The 15,131-nt window shown below is 50.0% G+C and overlaps 1 pseudogene; it reads left to right on the top strand.

Moving 5' to 3' along the window:
• Positions 1–704: 704 nt before the first annotated feature.
• The window catches only part of LOC147961340 (uncharacterized), a 53,933-nt pseudogene continuing 39,506 nt past the window's right edge, over positions 705–15,131 (top strand).

Genomic DNA, 15,131 nt, shown 5'->3' with positions numbered 1-15,131 from the left:
TATATTCTACCTACATAAGTACACGACACGGCATGCAAGCAGCGCAGTTCATGGAAACTTGTGACGGGTGGATCGATGGAACCACCGTTGATTATATGTGTTATGTGTATATTGTGTATTGGGTCCGTCTTCTAGTTCCTGTATAGTTAAGATTCGTGGTTCATTTTTATACATCATATATATATGTGCCTATGCATGAGATCAATACATCGTGCAATCCTAATCTCCTATATGGTATCAGTTTACTGGTTCTAACCCTAGCTTTCCGCCGCCGTCGCCGCCGCGCTCCTCCGCGCCTAGCCGCCGCCTTAGCACGCCTCAAGCGCCGGCCGCCGCTCATCCGACTCCCTGTGCACGCGTGGTCCTTTAGCCGCCCGCCCGCGTGCGTGCCCCCGCGCCGGTCGTCACGTACGCGCTCGCTCCTAGCCGCTGTAGGCCATCCGCGTCGCGCGACCCATCCAGCCGCCTCGCTCGCCCCGTCCCGACGCCAAGTCGCGCACGACCCATCCAGCTGCATCGTGCGCCCAAGTCGCTGCCGCCCCATAGCTTCGTTGCAGGCCCCGCACGCCACTCGCCCAAGTCGCTGCCGCCCCATGGCTTTGCTGCAGGCCCGCAGGAATTTCCGCTCCGGATCGCACGCCTCGCTAGCACCGCTGCTTTTTTTTTCTCCATCACAAACACAATAAGCCGCAGCCTCACGCAACATGACGCCGCGTCACATGCATGTGCATGCATCAGGGAGCTCTGGATCTTCTAAGCCCACGAGCACCATATTCAGTACTCCACCGGCCACACCTACGGAATCTAGCCCTGCTTCAGGAACTGCCATCCCACCACCGGTGCCCTACGGCGCGGCCCCGCCAGCCCATCCCGACTTGTCGCACGGCTCGGCTCTGCTGCCCCCGCTGGCGTACGTCGCCACCCCACCGCAGGCGCTCTCCAGCCAGTCCGTCGTCGCCCCGCCGCTGGTGCCTTCTCTGCCCGTCGACCCTTTGCTGTTGTGTGGGGCGTTCGACGCGCCTGTGTACGGGGCTTCCAGGTACTGGTGGGGGTCGTCAGCAGGCCAGCACTCGCCCGCTGGGCAGCAGCCAGACGACGCCCAACACCTGCAACATCTGTCAACGGGCCAGCAGCTTTTTCCGGTGGGCCATCCAGCCTATCCAGCACCGCAGTCGCGGCAGGATTGCTTCCCATTCCGTCTGGAGAGTACCCACCGCCGCTGCCAAGCGGTGGCTACGGCCTCCCCATGGCGTCTCCGTCCCCCTCGCCGGCCCTGCCACTGGCGCCCTAGGACCCGGTGCTCCTTCCCGCACTACATGCCGCTCCTACGCCAAACAACTACACCGAAGGTGATGATTCATACATGGACACCGGGGTTACGGCCCATATGTTTGCTCATCCGGGCAATCTTGCCTCCTTCACTCCCGTCACCACCGACCGCCGCATCATTGTCGGCGACGGTTCCGCACTCCCTATCACACATGTCGGGCACACTTCTTTCCCTTCCAATTCCATGCCTATTACTTTGTCTAACATACTTGTGTCACCTCATCTTATTAAGAACCTTGTTTCCGTTCGTCGCTTAACTCGTGAAAATCCTGTTACTGTTGAATTTGACGAGCTTGGGTTTTATGTCAAGGACGCTCGAACTAGGATGGTACTTCACCGATGTGACAGCCCCGACGAGCTCTATCTGGTGCATTCGCCGTCCACCTCCACCACCGCACCGGTTGCTCTCTCCGCTGGCGTCGATCTCTGGCACGCTCGTTTGGGCCATCCCAACCCCGTCACCCTTCGTCATATTCTTAAGAGTTTCAATTTCAGTTGCCATAAGATAGAGGATCACACTTGTCATGCCTGTCGTCTCGGCAAACATGTTCGCCTCCTGTTTAATAACTCCACCACCATCGCTTCTTTTCCTTTTCAGTTGATTCATAGCGATGTGTGGACCTCTCTGGTTCCTAGTAATTCGGGCTATTTATATTATCTGGTTATCCTTGATGACTATTCTCATTATATGTGCACTTTTCCTTTGCGCAGAAAGTTGGATGCACTCTCCACCTTGACGTCTTTTTACTCCTATGTCAGCACGCAGTTTGGGCGTCTCATCCTTGCCCTTCAGACTGACAATGGAAAAGAGTTCGACAACCTTGCTTTTCGCACTTTTCTGTCGCATCATGGCACCGGTTTTCGTCTCACATGCCCGTATACTTCCTAGCAGAACGGTCGAGCCGAACGCGTCCTTCGCACTCTAAATGACTGCGTTCGCACGCTCCTGTTCCATGCTAACGTGTCGCTTCGTTTCTGGCCGGACGCACTCGCTACTGCTTCTCTTCTCCTTAACCTTCGCCCTTGCCGCCAACGGTGGAACTATGCACCTCACCATCCACTACAAAAAAGACACATCCGTGACATTTTGGGCCGAATGAATTTTTTCTGTCATACTTATGACACTTCTATGATGATAATTGTGACAAAACCCGGTATCATCATAGATGTGGTGGGCTCCTACTTTTATGACAAAAAATCATGACAGAAAATGGGCTTTTCGTCCTAGGCGGGCCGGAGACGCAGCTGCATGACATTCTTTGGGCCGTCCATGATGGAAAAAACCGTGGTAGAAGCGAGGGCTAGGAAAATATCGGGGTGTTCCCGGTTAGGGTGGGTGGTCAGGGTCGAGCGATGCGCGTTTCTCTCGTACGCGCACGCACGTGTGTGCGAGACGTTGGGCTCTAACTGAACCCGAGCGAGGCGTTCGCCTACTGAACCCGAGCGATTGCACTGCAGGCTACGCGTTACTGAACCCGAGCGATCGATCGATGGCTGTTAACTGAACCCGATCAAGCGATTCCTTCGCTACTGCTGCTAACTGAAGCCGATCTATGTTGCCTCTGGATGAACAGTGAGCATTGCTGGGGGGTTTGGATGAACAGTTCCTGGTGGGGGTGGATGAACAGGACCCCGTGGTGTTGCCTCTGGATGAACAGGACCCCGATCCATCGAGCCGGTTGGGGCTGGATGAATAGGACCCCGTGGAGGGCTGGATGAACAGGAGAAGATGGAGGGCTGGATGAACAGTTGCCCGTGGAGGGGTGGTTGAACAGGAGCCCGTGGAGAGGGCTGGTTGAACAGTAGCCGCTGGAGTAGCGCGCGGTGGAGGCTGGATGAACAGGAGCCCGTGGATGAACAGTCGCATGTGGAGGCTCGAGGAGGTCGACGGTGGATGAACAGTACCCCGTGGAGGCTGGAGGGGGTCGACGGTGGAGATGAACAGTATCCCATGAGTCCCGTTTTGCGGTACGCCACACCCCTCTCGATGAACAGGACCCCCGTTTTGACCGTAGCGCTCCAACACAAGTTCGTTTCCTCTGTTTTGCGGTACGCCACACCCCTCCCGATCAACAGGACCCCGTTTTGACCTTAGGAGGTCCGTTTCCTCCGTTTTGCGGTATGCCAGACCCCTCCCGATGAACAAGATCCCGTTTCAAACGTGGCCGGTCGAACACAAGGCAGTTTCCTCCGTTCTGCAGTATGCCAGGCCTCGTTTCCATCGGCTATTCCGTCCAAGCCCTCCCGATGAACACAATGACGCATTCCATTCTGACCCAGCCGATTGGCTCCCCATGAACACGACGAAGACGCAGTTTCTCCGTTCCGACCCAGCCATGTACACGAGCCTTGGCCGTACGTATGCGCGAGTAGGCGTTTGAGACCCCGCCTGTATGTACGTACGTGGCCGTATTTTCTTTCTTCACACTGGCCGCTGTACGTACATGTACATGCTATGTGCGCATCTCTACTACGACACGTGCACGCCTCTACATCGACCAGTATGTACGTAAACATTCGCCACCAGAATGACAATGCTACGTACGTTTCGACCAGGTGGGTCTCGACTGTCAGGCACTTCCTTGCGTGCGAAGATGTAGCTGGTGGGTCCCAGCAGTCAGGGGGGTGAATCGTTTTTTTGTCCGGACGCACTTCCTTGCATGCAAAGATGTAGCTGGTGGGTCCCAGCAGTCAGGGGGAAACATTTTTTTCATGAAATACGGTGGCCCGTCCGATGGGTCCTAGCTTTCAGGTGGAGGAATAATTATTTTGCGCGTAATAAGGAGGCACTTCCTTGCTGCGGCCGTGGACCCAGTTGTCAGCCTCTCCATGTACAATCCACGTCCGATGGAAGTCGTTCCTTGACCATGTTGACCACGCCGCGCCGAGAGCACCAGGGCGGTGGACGACGGCGAGGCCTAGGAAGGGGACGACGCGGAGCCGGGGAAGACACGACAGTGGATGCCCACGCGTAGAGGAGTATGAGGGTTCAGTGGTTCACTGCGGTGTGAGGCCGCCGTTGCCGCAGAATAACAGGGGGTGTGGGTGAGTAGAGGGATGGCCTGGCCAACAATGGGATTAGTAGGGGGCGGTGAGGCCTCCGCGGCATCGCAGTCGGCCACGGGAGGCAGGAGCACGAGGCACGACCGGCGCTGGTTTGGGCGGCTGGAGCAAGAAGACCAGAGGTTGAAGAAGCACTACGGCCGTTGGATGGACATCGTACGGTCACTTGAGCTAGAATCGTTCATATTGACTAAGTTGACAAAGCCCTCCATCCCCGTCAACTTAGTTAGCCCACAAGTCAGCCTCCCACTATTGTGCGTCCCAGCTAGCAGGGGGAGTATTCATTTTTTTGTGCGTAATAAGGAGGCACTTCCTTGCGTGCGAAAATATAGCTGGTGGGTTCGAGCTGTCAGTGGCGGTAACGTTGTTTTCGTGAAATACAGAGGCCCTTTCAGTGGGTCCCAGATGTCAGGTGGAGGAATCATTATTTTGTGTATAATAAGGAGGCATTTCCTTGCATGCAGCCGTGGACCCAGCTGTCAGCCTCTCCACGTACAGTCCACTTTAGATGCATGTCGGTCATTAACCAGGTTGACCAGGCTGCACCGAGAGCACCAGTGCGGTGGACGACGGCGAGGCCTAGGAAGGGAATGACACAGAGGCAGAGAAGACTCGGCAGTTGTTTCCCATGCGGAGGGGAGTACGGCTGTACGAGGGTATACTGGTTTCTCTGCCGTCGCTGGATAATAATAGCAGGTTTGGGTGAGTAGAGGGATGGCTAGGCCAACGATGGGAGTACGATGGGGTGGTGAGGCCTGCACGGCAGCACAGCTGGCCGCGGGGAGGAGGCAGCAGGCAGTCCCGCCGGCGCTTGTTTGAGCGGCCGGAGCAGGAAGAGCAGAGATTGAAGAAGCACGACAGCCGTTGGATGGACATCCAACAGTCACTGCTTGTGCGTCAACCTTTTTTAGGAAAGCCTCAAATATGTGGAAAACAGCATACAACCCATCTGCCATTATTTCTAATAATTTACAGCCCATTTGCTAATTCTTAAGGTTTTTTTGAGCCCATATTCTTTTTGTTAGCATTACAACCCATATTTTGGCCATGGTTAAAAAATTATACGAAATTTTGCATATTTCGGTGCGGTCCGAACTATTTTTAATCCCGAAATTTCGAGTCACATTCAAACTGATTTTAAAAATAAATTTATATCATTATAAAATCCAACAAATTGTCCATGCATAAAAATCAATGCAATTTAAAATCTCGAAATGAAAAAAAGAATTTTGAAACTAATTGCCGGTTTGATGTGTTTTAAAAATGTACAACCCATTTCTCATTACTGATAGGCCATTTTCTCGACCAGCCGAATGAAGCTGTCCTCGTCTTGAAAGATTTGTAGCCCAACAAGCCTGACAAAGCGACTTACTTGGCAAATCACAAAAAAACTAGGCTATGGCCGTGGACCCAGCTGCGGCCATGGACCCAGCTGTCAGCCTCTCCACGTACAGTACTCTTTCGATGGAAGTCGGTCGTTGACCACATTGACCACGCCGCGCCGAGAGCACCTAGGAGGTGGACGACGGCGAGGCCTAGGAAGGGGACGACACGGAGCCGGGGAAGACACGGCAGTGGATGCCCACGCGGAGAAGAGTACGAGGGTTCACTGGTTCGGTTGCGGTGTGAGGCTGCCGTCGCCGTAGAATAACAGGGGGTGTGAGTGAGTAGAGGGATGCCCTGGCCAGCGGTAGTAATAGTAGTAGGGGGCGGTGAGGCCTGCGCGACATCACAGCCGGCCATGGGAGGCAGGAGCACGCGACACGACCGGCGTTGTTTTGGGCAGCTGGAGCAAGAAGACCAGAGGTTGAAGAAGCACTACGGCTGTTGGATGAACATCGTAAGATAACTAGATCTAGAATTGTTCATATTGACTAAGTTGACAAATCCCCCCGTCCCCATCAACTTGGTAGGCCCACAAGTCATCCTCCCACTATGGTGGGTTCCAGCTGGCAGGGGGAGTATTCATTTTTTGTGCGTAATAAGGAGGCACTTCCTTCCGTGCGAAGATAGCTGGTGGGTCCGACCTGTTAGCGGGGGGCATGTTTTTTTCGTGAAATATAGAGGCCCTTCCGGTGGGTCCCAGATGCCAGGTGGAGGAATCAAAGACATGAGAAGGTGTATAGAACAAGCTAGTGTACCAGTAAAGAGACGTTGCCGAGTTTTAGAAAAAAGAGAGACGTGCTCCTTTAGCCGGCTCGAATCCAAACCTAGACTATGACTATATATGGTGCTATGCTATTCTGCAAGTAATGAAACTGACATATCCAACGTTCGCTTCTCCTCTTCTCTACTTACACTGCCTAGCATCAGAAGCTCTGGCCGCAGCAACCATGTCCGCTGTCTGCTCGTCCACCTGCTCTTCAGCAGGCAACAACCAAATATGCGCCAATTCACCACCCGTACCATCGCCTGTGGGTCTCATCACACCCCCGCCGGCACGCGCACCATAGCCAGTGACTCATTGCAACCTGCTACCGTTGGTGTGGTGCCACCGCTGCAAATCACGCAGAGTCATCCGTCGCGTCTCCACCACAATCCTCAACCCTGGCCGAGTCTTCTACAAATGCCTGAATCATGGGGTAATAATATGTTTAAGTGTTGTTTTGCTGCTTTCAGTTGCTGATTTTTTTAAAAGTTTGGTTGATGATCTTCCAATTTGATTCGTGCAGAAAAGGGAAGATTCGTGTGATTTGTATTTCTGGGAAGTTGCTGATGTGGGGGAGTGCAACTATGCTGATTATTTGGTTAGCCGAGGAATCCCAATACTAGCAGGTTGGGTGTTGGACAAGTAACCGAAGGAACGAGAGAAGAGGAAGATGAAGAGCAGAATGTTAAAGATGCAGTTCCTCTGGTCATGGCCAAGCAACAGCTGCTGAATGACCTTGACAACAATGAGGATATGTAAGAGCTTGTGAAGATAATGGGAAATATCGATGTGCTCTATAGGATGATTGTCTCTTTATTTGCAATGTATGTAGCACTCGTGATGTATTCAGTGGCTATGACATAAGCACTTTGCTGAAACTAGTTATGAATGATACCTGTGTAGCACGCTGGGCATAGTGTTGTGAACATCTAATGATTTCTATTAACAGAAATCAGGGGGTATCCCCTTTTGCTCATAAATAAATAAATAGCAGAGGTTCTTTTGGTAATAAATAAATAAATTAGCAGAGGCCCTGTCGGGTCAGCTTTGTTCTCATTCAAAGATGTCGAGCAAATTGCAGTCCAACATCCAACTATGTCATCAAATTCAAGTTTCACAGCCAAATATGAGTACAACTAAACAACAATGTCATCATGTTTTAGTCGTCATACAATCACCAAACACAAATCAACATACATAACAAGTGATGTTCTCACAGGAAAATACTAAACAACATGTTCATCAGGTTTCAGTTGTCATAGCAAACACAATTTCACATAGTAGATAAAAAAACGTCTTTTGATAGGCAAATACGACAAAAGCAATGTAATCATCATCCGCAGCAACAGCGTCAACATCTTCGCCATGTGTATCAGTCTGAATCGTAATTCCCCACGATGTCATCTTCTTCTTCGTCCTCAACGTCCTCGAACGTTGACTTCTTCTTGATCAACTCTTGTATGTCCACAACACGATAGGCAATCTTTTCGCCGACGTCATTGATGTGATGGTTCTCAAAGATATTAGGAACATCTGTGTTATCTTGTACATCAGGACGAGTGTAAGCATCATCTTGTTGTGCAACTTCATTAAACGAATTCCTTTGCTAAAACCTTTGCAATACTCTCCAGTCATCGCTTCATGCAGATGTGTCTTCCAAGAAAAATATCTGTGTTGCTTCGTTTTCCAAAATAAAAGGCTTGTTTGTCTGGTACGCCGCCTTGACATTGATGGATTTGAAATAATCATCAGCTCTGGGTTTTGCGATCCTAGAAAACAGGTTATACCAACGACAATACAACAAAATCGCACACCGATGATCCTCGAAACTGGAGATATAATGCAACTAAACAATGTATGTTATGTTACCATACATTTTAGTTGTCTCTTTGTCATACGTATCCGTCCTCATGATGGAACTGTTTTGTGTCTTCCTGCCTTCGTCTCGTGCAAGGGTGTTGTAGCGCACATCTCCAACAACGCAAGATTCATAATGTCTTACTCGAGTATCAGGACCCATTGCTAGTGAGTAAAGGGCATCATCAACTGCCTGCCCATCCTCCCGCATCTTCTTAACCTATGGTTAGAAAATAGACAAGCCGATCATCTTATGTACTCAATATATTAAAAAAACTGACAGTGCAATTCAAAAGCTTACATGGCTCTTGAACCATTTCGCAAATCCTGCCATAACCAGTTTGTCAATGTTTCTTGGATTTTGCAGCAGTAACTCCTTTTTGTAGATGCTGCAGAACATAGTGATCATGTCAAACATCTAAATATATAAGAATGTGCTGCAAGTTTAGTAGATTATGATGTATAAGCTCCACTACTTAGCACTTACTTGATATAAGGTAGTATCTCAGGACAGTTATTCAACACATACCAAACCATTTTGTCCAAATCTTTAGGTTTGTCCTCTTGTCGACTCTTCCCTGTAACTCGAACAGAATAATCGAAAACATTGAGCCCGGGATTGTCTTCATCCACCTCTTTGCTAAGCTGATCAGCTGTTTCCATGTATTTTGAGCAGAATGTCAACGCTTCTGTAGCAATGTAGGCCTTTGCAATGGAACCCTCGGGTCTAGCTCTGTTCCTAACATAGCCCTTGAAAGTGCCTAGCCGCCTTTCAATAGGGTACATCCAGCCATACTGTACTAGACCTCTAAGTAGTGCCTCATCAGGTAGATGAATAACCAAATGCACCATCACATCAAAGAAGGCTGGAGGATATATCTTCTCAAGGTCACATAGGATAGTTGGTATCTTGTCTCTAAGATGCTCCAAAGCATCTCTACTGATATTTCTACTGCAGAGTTCCTTGAAGAATTGTCCCAACTCTACAACTGCTCTGTATAAGTCAGGGCAGCCCAATCCTCTAAGGATAACAGGTAAAACCCTTTGAAGTAGGACGTGGCAGTCATGAGTTTTCAACCCTTGTACCTTATTTCCATCTGCACTGACTCTCCTTTCAGGGTTGGAAGCAAATCCATGTGGGAATCTCACGCATGAAAGGACATCACAGAATTCTTTTCTTTTTACCTTGTCCAAGACGTACACAGCTGGTGCCATATCCCGTGGTTTACCTTCATCTTGCACCTGCAAATCCTGTCTGATACCCAGGTGTGTCAAATCAATCCTAGATTATAAGGTATCTTTCGTCTTGCCTTCAATATTAAGAAGTGTGCCGATAATGCTGTCACATATATTTTTCTCGACGTGCATCACATCAAGATTATGCCGCAGATCCAAATCTTTCCAATACTCCAAGTCCCACAAAGTGGACCTGCGGGTAAACAATAATGTCTCTTCTGCACTGCCACGCTTCCTTTTCATGCTACCATTACCAGGATGGTTTCCTGGTGTAATATGCCTGACCTTCTCTAATTCTACTTGCAACTCATCGGCGGTGAGCCTCTTTGGCGCATCACGGTTTTCATGCTTTGCATTGAACACATGTCTTCGGTATTTTCTAGGATGCGGCTTGTCCTTGGCAAGGAAACGGTGGTGTCCAATGTAATAGATCTTGCTAAGTATTGCGTATGACAGCGGATTCCTGTCACAGCGAACACATGCATTGTAACCATGTGTTGTTCGCCCTGACATAGTGCCCAAAGCCGGATAATCATGGATGCACCAAATTATAAAAGCACACAGAAAGAAATTAGCTGGTGGGCTGCTATATAGGTCTCGAGTGAGAACACCCCTCCATAGCTATTGAAGTTCCTCCACAAGAGGCTCCATGAACAAATCAAAATCCTTCCAAGACTTTTTGGACCTGGAATGAGCAAGGCCATCATGTAGTTTGATTCTTTGGTGCAGACATTTGGAGGCATGTTGTAAGGGATAACAAGCATTAACCACATGCTATATGTGGCGCTCTGGTGGCCAAATGGGTTAAATCCATCTGAAGCTAAGCCAAGTCTAATGTTTCTCGGGTCAGCAGCAAACTTTTCGTGTTTCTGATTGAAGCTTTTCCACTCACTACCATGTGATGGATGACTCATTACATTCTGATCTCTGTACTCCTGGTTCCTAGAATGCCACAGTACATCGTCTCTTATTTCAGCATCATGAAACAACCTCTGCAATCTTGGTGTAATTAGAAAATGTCTCAGAACATTATGAGGAATCCTCTTCACAGCATCGCCATCTTTCCATCTTGATGATTTGCATTTCAGGCATTCACTTAAGTTGGCATAATCCTTCTGGAACAGAACACAATTATTCTTACAAACATGGATCGTATCATATCCAATTCCAACTACACGAAGGAAGTTCTTCATTTTACTATGGTGTGTGGCAGCTCAGACGCATCTGGGAAAGCTTTGCGGAAAGCAGCCAACATCGCATCGAATGATTTGTTGGTCATCTGCTCAGATGTCTTCACCTGAAGAAAGGTGACCATAGCTGAGAATACTGACAACTTATTTCCTGGGGTGACAGCCACGTTGCATTATTCCAACATGTGGGCCCACCGTTTTTCTTCTGCAGGTGAAAGATCACGGGATGCACGAGCATTTCGTAGAATTGTTTCAATGTTGGTCAAACTCACTGGCTCCGCCACCACCACCTCCTCCTCCTCTTCCACCTGAGCATCAGGCAGATCAAGATGGTGATCTGCTGCTTCCACGTAGTCAATAACATTGATGTTCATAGCTTCACCATGATGAACCCACCTAGTATATGTGACCGACATCCCATACAAGTGTAGATGATTTTGCACAATTGACTGGGGTCTTGTAACTGAATTCATACAACTGCTACACGGGCAGAGCACATCTGATTTCGGACCACCGTACTCAGCTCTGATAAAGTTCATGAAGTTTTCAACCCCCTCGATATATGCAGCGGAGAATCTTCGAGCAGAACTTATCCAAGTCCTATCCATCTGTTAGACATACAAATTAGTTCTTCTACTAGATATTACAGGAAAAACATATATGCTTTTTTATGAAGTCCAGAAAAAAATACCTAGGTCGATGTCTAAAGCTATGGCAAGATATTTGGACGAGCAGATCTAAGTAACGAAATATATGTAAAGCTAATTCAGCAAACATATTTGAGTGCTAAATTATGGCAGGCTGTTTCAGCAGTCAATGAGGCCGAGCACATAGCCATCGAACCATCAAAGACTATCACAACAACAAAGATCGAGTATAAAACGGTGTAGAGCTATTTCACCTAACAGATTGGCTACTAGACCATGGCAATCTATGTCACAATAAATATATGGTAGGATATTTTAGCAACTAATCGACCTTGGCATGCTATCTCAGCAGAGCATATCGACTGTAAACTACTTCGGCAAACAGTGAGATTAACAGCGTCTATTAGCTAACATTCAGCGCTACAGCTACATGCATGGGGCCTCAGTCTAGAATGCGCGTACCGTGGGAGAAGCTGATCGCCGTGCGTCTCCACACGAACATCGCCAGCGGTGGTGGCGCTAACCGTCGTGCGCCTCCATGAGAACGTTGCCAGCGGTGGCAGCACGGCTAGAGGACGACAGTCTACGAGAGCGTACTGTGGGAGCGAGAGGATCACCGTGCGTCCCCCTCGATGAACCGCGGCGCCGACGTATCAGCGCGGCGGGGAGGGCGGCTTTGGCGGAGCAAATGGTGTGGAGGGGGACAGGGGGGAGGGGGGTTTGGGGAATATTATTGGCTAGTTGGCCGAAGGGCGACTGAAGCTAGGATTTGGGGGGAATTTTTGGGTGGGGGGGGGAGGATTTTCGCGCGGTGGGGGGGGGGGGGTTGGCGCATGGTCGGTTTCTCCAAGTGCAGTCCCAGGTGTGAGTGAAGAGGCAAGCCGAAGCGCGTCCTGTTTGCGTGAGCCGTGTGCAGGACCGAACGTGTGTGGGGTGCAATGCGACCGCGACATGGGTGCTGTGAGTGTACCATCTTTTTTCCTTTTTAAACTAGGTGCTTCGCCCCCTAAAAAAACTTGTTGCTTTGCGCGATCCTTCGATACTACTACTAGTAATCCGGTAATCCCGACTAAAATGGCGCGGCCGGGTCTTTTCCCGCGTGATATGCTGGGAGGTTGGCTTAGTTGGGGTTTTTAGGACGAGTAATGCAACACCTACGTAATCCCAGTTACGTATTTAATGTAATGTGAAACATGTGAGCTGTTGATTGTAGATTGGGGGGGAGGGAGGGGCCCACCACCATGAAAATCAGGGGAGGAGAGAGAGAGGCAATTTATGTTAACCCTTTCGTAGGTTCCCGTAGATGTAGAAAGATGTGAAATGCATGAATGTGTAGTGGACGTACTATTGGAGTGCCTAAGATAAATTGTGTATGTATAGACCCTATGTGCTTATTTTACTTCACATGTTAGCTTTGTCTTGGTTCAATAAAAAGCAGAGTTGGTGATGATGGTGTGCCCGTCATATTGCAATATAGGCCGTCCGATCTATATCTAACGGATAGGAAGGAAACTATGAGAATTTACCCGCACTCCTCTCCACATTTGCAGCTAAGGCCTTCCCTCATTCATCCTTTTCTCCCACAATATCTTGATCTTCCGTGCAACGCACCGGCATCTTGCTAGTACTCCTACAACATACTATATTAGTGTGAAACTTCATATACACCGGCCGAGATTAATGCAAACACGGCAGATTTTCATTACATTTCAAACTTTTCTAGGACAGAAAAATAAAAGAAACCCGACCCTAAACCTATTCTACGGCGGCGACCGACATCCTCCATCTGCGATCTCTATGTACGGGGGCGGGGTTCAATACCTGTGAAGTGAAGGTGCGGTCTCCGGCGAGGAAGAGTAGAACACGGGATACAGACTGGCCAGTTGGCACACCATGCACTGCCGCCTCCCATGCCCTACTCATCCTCGGAGGAGTCCCCGACCATGGCGGTATCGGATGTTGGACGACGACAAGTAGGATGCGTGACTGACGGTGCTCCCATCGTCGGCCGCCAGCGTGGCCACTGCTTGTGCAGCCGCGTCCGCGTCTGGCTACGCCGCTATTGCGTCGCGAGAGGCGACTTGAGCGAGGGCGGCGACCTCGAGCTTCATCCCCGAAGACAAGCTCTCTTGCAAAGCATTCGCACTTGCGGTCATGGCGGATGTGGCGCCAGGTAGGAGGACGGTGAGCTATGGTGTGGAGGTTAGCTGGGCGTTGCCACTTTAAGTAGCGCATTCCGGTGAGGCCAAGCGTCCTGGTGCGTCATTAAGTCGCCGGAGTTGGTTCCTCGGGCACCGAGCCTCTTAACAACGGCATACGGACGGACCACATGAATGCGGGCAGCTGGCGCTGGCTCGGAACGCACCGCGCGATGATGCGAGGGATGAGGGTTTTCGGTGTGCCAGGGTAGTCAGAAGCGGTCGTGGCAACGTTGGAGATGCCCTTTGCTCACATGCGATCGATGCATGTCATTGAAAAAGCAAGACGACCCGGCATGGTCTCAGGTCCTGAGGATGCAGTTGGCCGCGCTACACCACTCCGCGGACGCGTCCCGGCGCCCCGTGCATCCTCAACGAGCTGGGTGTTGGGGTGTGTTTGGATTGTGGCCAAAGTGCACCTTACCAAAATTTTGGTCATTACCCAAAGATTGGTCTTTGTTTGGATGGTTGCCATTTTTTTGGCATGCCAATGAACTCTAGCCAACTCTAGTTCATTTTTCTTGCCAATGTCGGCCAAATCATGGGCTACCAAAACCTCAACCAAAATTTTGGCTACCCAATGCTTTGATGGGGCAACCTTGGGCACAAACCAAACATACTGTTGGTCGTGTCACAGCACTAACGCCACCCTCGGCACACTGAAACCGATCATGTCTAGCGACGATGAGCGTGTCGCTCACCGCGGTCGCCGTGTCCAGAGGCGGTGCTGGAGCTGCGCCATGTTGTTGGCCCCCACGACCCACATGAACGGTTGCCGGTGGCGAGGAGGTCGTGGGCCAGCTCCTCCATTGGACTAGTCTGCGCTACGTCGTCCCTACGGGTGTGCCCCACATGTCGGTTTCCCTATTTTCCCGGCCATACTTGAGCGTCAGTGCTCTGAGTTGCACATTAGGCCTTTCACTATGTAGGCCAAGCGAGACAACTTATTGTTTATTTGAGCCGTTCAAGTATAATCATGTGGCATTTGCTTATTTCTCATTCCTCTCCAACCATCTTCTCCATCGATCATGTCGCCCTCCGCTCGAGTCCACCCTCCCGCATGCCTCATTTGAACATTCCGCCGAGTATCATTCGCATGTGGGCCTAGACCATGCTTGTATTTCCAATGTTTTGTAATTTGTCCGGCATGCATACAAACAAACGGTTCATTTAAAGTTTCACTTTGCCTCCACTACGTGTCGCTTCGCGTCTTAGTTTTGACATCCCATTCGGTTCATGCCCCGACACATGTTGATGAGATCGATTGATGTTCAGAGATCAATTGCGTGTCGTGCAAGGAGATAAAGGTTTGGTCTGTTTCTATGATAGAAATGACTCGCGGGGGGGGGGGGGGTCCGTGGGGATCAGAGGGAGTATATTGTATGTTCGTAAGCGAAACGAACGTATTGTACCCACCCTAGTCCTATTTCAATCGATCTCCGGACCCCGAGATAAAATCGAG

Source organism: Triticum urartu, chromosome 7A, assembly GCF_056163025.1.
Source record: "Triticum urartu cultivar PI428250 chromosome 7A, HENAU_Tu73, whole genome shotgun sequence".
NCBI classification, from domain to species: domain Eukaryota; kingdom Viridiplantae; phylum Streptophyta; class Magnoliopsida; order Poales; family Poaceae; genus Triticum; species Triticum urartu.
The sequence above is the reverse complement of the archived record's forward strand: the minus strand, read 5'-3'. Positions and strand labels throughout refer to the sequence as shown.